The sequence below is a fragment of the Papilio polytes genome, unplaced genomic scaffold, assembly GCF_000836215.1.
Source record: "Papilio polytes unplaced genomic scaffold, Ppol_1.0 DF824069.1, whole genome shotgun sequence".
NCBI lineage: Eukaryota > Metazoa > Arthropoda > Insecta > Lepidoptera > Papilionidae > Papilio > Papilio polytes.
The window spans coordinates 1,413,233-1,422,566 of record NW_013525135.1 but is presented as its reverse complement, the minus strand read 5'-3'; the positions used below and the strand labels follow the sequence as shown (position 1 = coordinate 1,422,566).

The 9,334-nt window shown below is 34.9% G+C and overlaps 1 long non-coding RNA gene and 1 other non-coding gene across 3 annotated transcripts in view; one reads left to right on the top strand and one right to left on the bottom strand.

Moving 5' to 3' along the window:
- The first annotated feature begins 1,082 nt into the window (after positions 1 to 1,082).
- The window catches only part of LOC106100186, a 33,826-nt gene continuing 25,574 nt past the window's right edge, over positions 1,083 to 9,334 (top strand). For both annotated transcript variants that reach the window (XR_001225424.1, XR_001225425.1), the window contains exon 1: positions 1,083 to 1,393. This is a non-coding gene — a long non-coding RNA (uncharacterized LOC106100186). The remainder of the gene's footprint in view (positions 1,394 to 9,334) is intronic.
- Trnam-cau lies at positions 4,762 to 4,833 on the bottom strand. The gene has a single exon. It is a non-coding gene; the product is annotated as a tRNA-Met (tRNA).

The window sequence follows — 9,334 nt, the reverse complement described above, 5'->3', positions numbered from 1 at the left end:
CACATTACACCAGTAGTTTTTAAGTTATTTGAATGCATAGAAAAATACAATTCTTTCCCCTTTATAACATTAGCTCTTATAAATGTTAAGACCAAACTTAAGCTCCAAATACCATTAAAATATTGACCACTCTAGTACTTTTCTATAACTTATAAAGTGCATACATCTAGCGTAAAATTACAACAAAAAATAAACTATAAGAACTTTTGTTGCATTTCTTAGCAAATATAATAAAGCGAGAAACGCGCCGTATGAAAACTCAATTCCTTCGAAAACGTCTCGATACTAATGTATGTTAATGTATTCAGGCGTTTTATTTGTACTTTGATCGGTTGTTGGATTTACTATTAATAGTGGAAAATTTCATTACTAAATGACTGTTATACTATTTCTAGCTGTTGTCCGCGATTTCGTCCATGCAATATTAAGATAAAAAGTAGCCTATAATTTGCCCGTCTATGTCAGCTACTCTTCAGTGAAAGTCCGGTCAAAATCATTCAAATCACGAAACCAGTCATTTCGGAGATTACCCGGACGGAGGAGGAAACGCATGTAAAGAGGATATTTCTCCTTCCTATGCATCTTCTCTAGCGTCCAGTCCACGTCCTTTTCCCATCATTTTATTATAAGAAAAAGGGACTAAATTTAGGCCTCCGATAGTAGTGCCAAATTAGTGTAGAATCATCAGACGAAACGCGGAATTGCTCACACTTCACGTCTGTCTTTTGTGTGGTCGGGGTATTTCAGCGGACGAGCCGGCCTATTCGTGCGAATGATAAAGCGGGCTCTACCACTCTTAAAAAATCAAATAAACCCTTGTAAGATTGTTCCCGTGGAATTAGAAGAATAAGAATTAATTAATGACAAAAAAAAATCTGCTGGACATCATTTTTGGTAATACATATTATCTTTATCTCACTGCCTTCATTATAAAAATACACGAATAGTAAAACACAATGCAGCCAGAATTCAAAACAGACGCCCGCTTGGTTTATTGCGTGGATATGTAAATTTTGTACGGCGACACTACCCTTATAAAGGCCCTGTTGAATTGAAAATTTAGTCGAACGAGCGAGAGTAAAGCGGCATTCAGCCAGTGCGTCCACGTCTTTCAGCGATACCGCTGCTCCGGTGTTACAAGTGCTCGATTTAAAAAGAATTAAAAACGAAATAAAAAAATCGAGTACATGTAAAGTAGAAAACGTTAATCATGATTTATAGTGACGTTTGATAGATCACTAGTGGAACGAAAAGGGAATTTTCCACGACACGGTTGTTATTGCGGCGGGAAGCGATACACTGTGACGTGTCACGTGGTACTTCGATCTGTCAAAACGAGACAGAGAGGGGGGATGGGAGAGCGGGACGGAGAGATCGCGTGCCTCCATCTGACGTGAGTAAACAGTGGCGTGCATTACAGATAAGATAAAATATAAGTTACCTTTTTAATACGCGGCCATGCTATCAGACGTAAACGGCGAATGGTGTTTTTACGTAGCATTGTTTACGTGTACTTACTTTCCATAAATTTATTTACATAAGTACCACAATTACAATGTTTCTTTTGTTTTCATTCAACATTTGTTATTTTCTTTTTTTCTATGACACAACATGTGTTTGTGTCATGTTTATCAATTCAAATCGCTAGTTTTAGGTAACCGTTTTGTCGATATTTTACGAGTCGATAGTAGGTTTTTTTTTTATATATGGCAATTACCAATTGTAAATGGCCATTAGGACAATTTAGTAGTAGATAGTAATTCACCTACTTGGCTAACTAACTGGTTACATTTTTTTTGTTAAAATGGATAAGGCGTTTTAATCTATGACATATTTTTAATACGTATGAGATATTTCAATAAAGCGAGGAATGCGTGCGGCAACGTCACCGTACGAGCTCATCTGGCACCGGGAATGGTATTTAGGACATCACGGGGAACGTGACGCGTCACGTCACTTTTGTCCCCGTATTGTATAGCACTGCGTCGTATACATTTATTTAAAGTGGCCATAAATCTTTGATTTCTTGAAAATCTCACATTTTTTCTTGTTGAAAGCGCGCGCACTTTACTAAGGTATCGCAACTGTTTAGTCCCTTTTGATTCATAAGAGCTTATATGAATATAGAGGTGCGCACACTACTCGATTTTTAATTGAACAACTGAATAGTTGAATTAACTCCGAAACAATCGACAATCGCACAACAATGCGATAGTTTAGTCAAAGGTGTGCGGCCGCTCTTATCGTGCGATGTCGATGATGGAAATGTAAAATGTATGGAACTGACAACATTAGATAATACATTTATTTAGTGCTGTTTATTTTGTCGATTTTACTAACGATATAAATAATCGAATGTTACTTTATCTAAGGGCTGTTAGCTTATTAAAGAGACTTTTTTAGGTATTCGATACAGATTGATCGATACACACTATAAGGTTTTATGTTGACATAATTTGATTAGTATTTTACAGTTTATTTCTTTTTAAAACTAACTTTATTTGGTTTTTACTTTCAAGTGTATATCTTATAGTATGATATACCTAATAAATAATGTAATAATAATTGTTACAGAATTTTCATTTAGTGAACTTAATTTTATCAGGCTAGACGTCTTTATTTATAAATGATAAAGCTCTCGCCGAGGAAGGGTGAATGTACCTAATGACTGAAAATTATCTGCGAGAGGGAGCCGCCATAACTGACTGTAGATTTGATATACATTTCTATTTACTCCATAATGATTGAGCAATAATTATGTTTTTATTTTTCTACTTTGCTTTTTTATAAGGAATTAAATTGAAGACAAATAACTGTATAGTAGATAATAATTAGTAGATTTTTATTATTTTCTAACATTTCCTTTAATCATTCCAACTAAGCTCTAGGCTTGTGCTAGGTGTTCACGCCAATAGTCGAATGGCGGGATTCGAACCCTCAAGTATGAACAAACATTTAATGATTTACTTTTTACTTTTTTAGCATTATGTTTAATTTCTAGATTTCGAAAATGATTGCGTTCTTGATGAGTAAAAAAATTAAAAGCAAGAATCCTACGAGGTCTTCCAGACTATGCTTTACATCTATGACAAATTTCATCGTGATTCGTTCAGCCATTTATATGTAGGTGGGAAAATCTAACAAACATCCATCTATCTAAACTTTCGCATTTTTAATATTACTTAGGTTATTTTAACTCCCTTCTAAAGTCTGTATATAAAATATACGCACTACTAAATCGGTCTTTTCAGTGAGTTTTCTCTAAAAACAACCGACAAACACAAACAGTCACCGGGCGTTTGTTTTATCATGGGATATTGATAATTTGCAGCACGTGGCCGCTCTGTAGGAAGCGATGTTTTTTTAAACGCGCCATCGGCCCGGGGCGCGAGCTTTTCTTTTAAATTTTACCTCTACTATGCACAGAATAAACACGATTTTACGCTTTATTGGTACGAATAAACTGTATTACTGTCGGACTATTATATACCTAGAGTTACATACACATTACCAAGTCAGCTGGAAATTTCAAATATGTATTTTAAATAAACTGTTTTAGTTGTAATATTTTGAAACAATTCATTTGATAGTAAATTATTTTATCTATAGCAATTTTATCAAAAGGAAAGATTTGTATTTTTCTATGTATTGGAATAACTCAAAAACTACTTGGCAGATTTTAAAAATTCTTTCAACGTTAAAAAAGGTAATTTATCTGTAACAAAGGCCATATTTATTATATATTTTTTTTATTTTAAGGCGGACGTAGTCGTGAGCAACAGCTTTAGTGTACTATAAAAGTAGCAGGTATATAGTGTTTGCTTTAACACTGAAATTTGTATTTAACATGGCCCAACTAAAGTGCATACGAGACATCAGCGTAGGCACGAACACTACATTATATTATGTTCGTATTCGCGGCTCGCAGCGTTCACAAGTGCGGCAAGTGAACGTCACTCCCTCACAACTTCATTACACTACCCTCTCCGACACATTATTATGTAAATTCCAATTTAAAACCACTTGTTATCTAGTTAGTTAGGAAAAATACCTACCGAGGAGACCCCAAATTAGCCGCGGGCTGTCCACTCAGTGTGCATAACCGATGCCGATTGACAAACGATGCGTTCGACTGTCAAATTTCTAGTTTTAACTGCGACATGGTGGAATACAAAATTATACTTCGGTTTATTTTTAAATTGCTATTGGATTTTCAACTTTAAAACATAGTTGTTAAGTTCTATGAATTCTTTTGGTAATGGTAAAATGAGTAACGATATGTTGGTTTCGCTATAGGTGCGTAATGGGGGCCTTGTTATGGTAATGATAGCCTTGAGGCGCGACTTGCCTGGGGCTTGGCTACCCCATGTGCACTAAGATGTACTCTATGATGGAGTGGTCATCGATTGACTTGTACAAAAGTCACTTTATAACTGTAATCATTTTAAATTTTCACACACATTGCAATGTTTCTTATTGTTAATGCGCTGTTAAGCAAAGTATGGGACTGCATTGGAAAGTTTAGTAAGTGGTTGATAGTGACGTCACGGTCTGAAAATCGATTGTTAATTATCGCCTACCATGTTTTTTTTTTGCATAGGATTTTAAAACCGTCAAGTACTATTGGCTAAAAAAATTCATCAGAACTTTGTTTTTATAAACTCAATTCTTCATGTTTTTTTCCTTTAAAAAATTAACTACATCCTATTTTAAACAATTCATTTTAAAGTAAACTTACTAGTAAAAAAAAAAAAAGATTTTTAGCAGAGCGTGGTTTCGATCCACGGACCTCTGGGTTATGGGCCCAGCACGCTTCCACTGCGCCACTCTGCTTGTTGCCATTGCTGTGAAATTATGCATTAGATTTTTATTCTGAACTCTACAAACTATTTAAAACACCTCTATTTTTTACTAACTTTAAGTGTTACACTAAAAATGCATTCGCTTATAACTATCTTTTACAATATAGTCGCATATACAACCATAATATAGCATTGAAAATAGCTAATAATCAGTTTAAAATATGACAAACAAATATATAAATCTCCAACAAAAGCCCGTAGACACTTAAAACTGTATAACATCAATTTCAAAAGTCCCTTGATAAATCCATTTAACAAACTACTTTCAGCAAGTGGTTTGACTCTATCGTAAATTGGGGGTCCACTTAAAAACTTGCACAGAATGTGAGGTCACAGTAACAATGTGACTGCCCTGAGGCTAGCTCTCATTTATGAACTCGTATAAAATCATGAGCCAATTCTATACATCTGTCTTCGTTTATAGAATTTTGAAGTACTGGTAGCCGATGATTAGACCAAAAAAGGTAATCGTTGATCAAAGAATTAAGAAATATTTAAGTTTCAGACTAATCGTATACGTAGAAAGATTTCATGCAATAAACATACTCTCGAATACCAGTATAATTTAAGTAACAAGTTCAATTGCAACATAACCTCAATTTACGACATCTATTGGCGTAAAGCTCCGCATTCATATTTATTGGTCAATTCTTGTTATACCGGAGAAAATATTAATACCAAATAAGGGACCCCTGAGAAGAAATTAACAAATACGGCGTATCATTTCCTATGGTGGTGTTAGGGTAAAGGTTCCAGTAATCGTTCCCGGCGCTAGCAACAATGGTCACCTCGGGGAGTCTGTGGATGTCAATAAAACGCTACAAAGACACCCCGCAGTGCCTCGTACAGGGCTGACACTCGCCTTCTTTATGGTATTAGAACGCTTAATCTTTCCTGGACTAGGGTGTCGGGTTTATTGCCTTTACTAATGCTCATTTGGGAATGCCTTGCTTGAGTTAGCGTTTCTGTAAAGGAATTAGATCGATATATCCTTTTAGTGTTTACCGACGACATTTAGTACAATTAATGTGCGTTTTAATAATTATATCTCAATAAACATTGGAAGAACTATATCCAAAATAACATATTTTTTTAAAGAAATGGTAGACTATTTGTGAACTGAACATCTTTTGTTTTGCTAACGTATGAATCGTTGGCTCACAACTACATGGTTAGCCTACACTTGACCAGCGTAGTTGACTAAGGCCTTAGGCCTTAGGCCTTAGGCCTTAGGCCTTAGGCCTTAGGCCTTAGGCCTTAGGTCATATAGTGAGCTGCTGATGAATCATGGGCACAAATAAAGTCTTCACAAATCAAATGACCTCCAAACTTTCTTAAGAATTACAAACTACTCAAACAATAATGTTACTTTTTTGTTGAGAAGTTCACTAGTATTGGGTCCATTTAGCAAATACTGACTTGTGTAAATAAATCATTCTCCAAACATGACGTAGGGTGACTGCGCTAAAAGGGAGCATTACTCTCGACTCATAAACCGAAATTAAAACTTTTCGATACATTGCTCGCTCACAATAAAACCATTCCGCTTCTGACTAAATACTTCACATTAAGGTGTCGTTAGTCAAATGACATGGCGTACGAACAAATCGCGACTTACTCTCTCAGATCAGCTATTATAATTCCTACTCTATCTCCGTGGAATAAGGTGTATTTTAGATTAACAATACGATGACATTAAGATTATACATCAAAGGGTGTGTAAAAAATCTTTATGAATGGGGTTGTCGTGTGACGGTGTTGCCCTACTTTTATAAATTATTTCGACGATTTAACGAATTGTTTTACGACATTGTTTCATGTTCTCGTTATGTGCCGTGAATTGCCTTGAGCAATTGAACTAGTAATGTAAAATCACCACATGATAAATAACCAAAAAAAAGTATTTATTCTTAGGTAAAAAGGCAAGTCAAAATAATACAGTGCCATCTACCAGAGGCATTCTAAGTGCTAGTTGCAGCAGCAGCTATAAAATTTTCTATTGAGCAAATCAGGTTTCCAAAAGAGCCTTTTTAATATGAGTTTCCTGGACTTCGTCTTTCCATTCACACTTTAGACGGAGGTTTCGAACACACCAGGTTAGCGTCTGCCACAAATAAACAATTTCATATTTGCAAAACTAAGGATTAGGAAGTACTATCACAGTAATAAATAAGATTTCGAAGCCATAGTGACTTCAAAACAAAATAACATTTAGTGGCATATTTTATAGCAATGAAACATTAATGGTTGAGGTTTACGTATTTAGGGAGTTTAGTCGCAGACTGTACCCCGGCCACTCCCCCCCATCAGTCATGTTACAATCGTCAAAAGGGACGCTTAACAAATGATACGACTCTGCTATTGTTCAAGCTTTTGTTATTTTGCTTTTGCTTTTCGCATCTCGCTTAAAATCATAACTTCAAAATCAATCACTGAAGAAATTGCGTCTTTATTTTAACGTTGGTTGAATTCTAATTTGTTTAACACAGTTGTGGTAGTTGTGATCTTGTGTTTTGTATAATAATGCAACATGTATGGCTAATAAGTCACATGTTTATAATTATTATTTTATTGCATGTGCTGAATGCACGCCGCATATATTGGCGTCGGGTGAGGACAATTTGGTTGTTGCTTACGATGATTTGTTTCGTTCTGACTGGTCACTGTTAATATATGAGTTACTCGAGAGTTATACAAGGAAGAAAGGGAAAATAATTCAGGTTTAGTTGTCGCTCGCGACTCCGTCCGCACGGTATTAAACAAAAAACACTCAATTAAAAGTAGTGTTGTTCTAGACAATGTTCTACATTTGTGCCAAATTTCAGCGAAATCCAATTAGCCTTTTTGTTGTTTGTTACTATGTATCTTACATTAGCTGTTCCTGTGCGGCTTCATTCGCTTGATATTATAAAACAGTTATGTTGTTTACATTTGTCAAATTCTCAATTGCAAATGTCAAAATTACCATTACCATAACAACCTTGCTTACTTAATGTTGGCTGTTTATAGTTTATGGTCCCTTTCTCACTTTTTTTCCAATTTATTTACCACTAAGTTTAATAGCGTGAAAATGTATAGCCTAAAGCGTGTCGTAAATGTAGCGCTTTTTATTTGGCTTTTGTAATATTAGTGACATTATTTTTAATGGAGGCACAAACATACATAGTTTGATTAGAAGTCCTTTTTACTAGGCTACTTGATTTGTATTTTGCTAATTTTGTTGTTAAATTTGCAACTCAGTAACATCTGAACTCTTAGTCTTCAAGAAGACCGAATGAACACATCCACAAGCTGTTACAAGAAGTTAATATAGACGCGTTACTTTGATGTTGTATTTAGTTGGTTTATATTTTATTTTAATATACATATCATTAGTAATAAGAACCATTAGTATAGTCGGCAGTTTGTAATGTTTAATTCATTATATGTTTCTGCATTTTAACAGCTTCGTTTGATAATAAATTAAGTTTGTGATACAACTTTATCTAATAATTTATTACTCTGTGATATGATCTTACTTGATTGTATCTAGCACTAATGTTTTATTTGATAATGATATTAATCTTAAGTACATTTTAATAATATGAATGTTAAATGAAGAAAAATTGTTTAAGAAAACATTATCCGGCGAAAGAAAGAAACAAGATTACTTTTTAATCGCCTTTTGGCGCTTTCCTAAAGTTTTAAATAAAATGAATAGATATATTTTGTAAACTTAGCAAAATATAGAACTAATAGCGTAATTAAATAAACAAACTTATTGTGTTTTAGCACAAAACACCAATAAGTTTTCTGTAGAAAACCTCTTTGTAACGTTCGTTTAGCTACAAGAAAGGCTTTCTACGCTTAAAAAAACTCGTCTACTCCAGAATGTATTATAATTTATCATTTGACTTTAATTAGATTGATATTTGTGTTCCTTCGAAGATCATTCTATTTTTCCCACACCAAAACAATTACGCTAATATTTTTTGTGATTGCACTAGACGGTGGCGTAGTTTTGTTTTGTGCCTGGCCTGATAGCCATCGCCACGTGTCTGCCGCGGCGAGCTGGCAGGGGCCAAGCCCCGCACGGCACGTGCTCTTCATTATTCCAGCGCCAAAATGTCCCGCCATCGCTTTGTTTGGAGATTAGGCGTGAGTGGGGTTGAAACGAGGTATTTAGACAAACTCCCTTTTTGTCCTCGCTTTCTTTTATTTCTCTACTTTCTTTCGGTGATGTAACGTTTGCAAACTTGCACAATAAGGACAATAAACTCTTTAGGACTATTAAATATTTAATTCTAATAATTTTTATCATCCCTATCGTGCCTATCAAAAACAATTAACTATAGCCCATACGTAAAATCCCAAATTTGTTTATTCAGAACTTCTAAGAACACCATCATCATCATCAGCACACTATAAGTCCCAACGGAACGGTTCGAAGGCTACCCTAATTTAGAGGTGACTAGGCCATTCAACTACGTTTG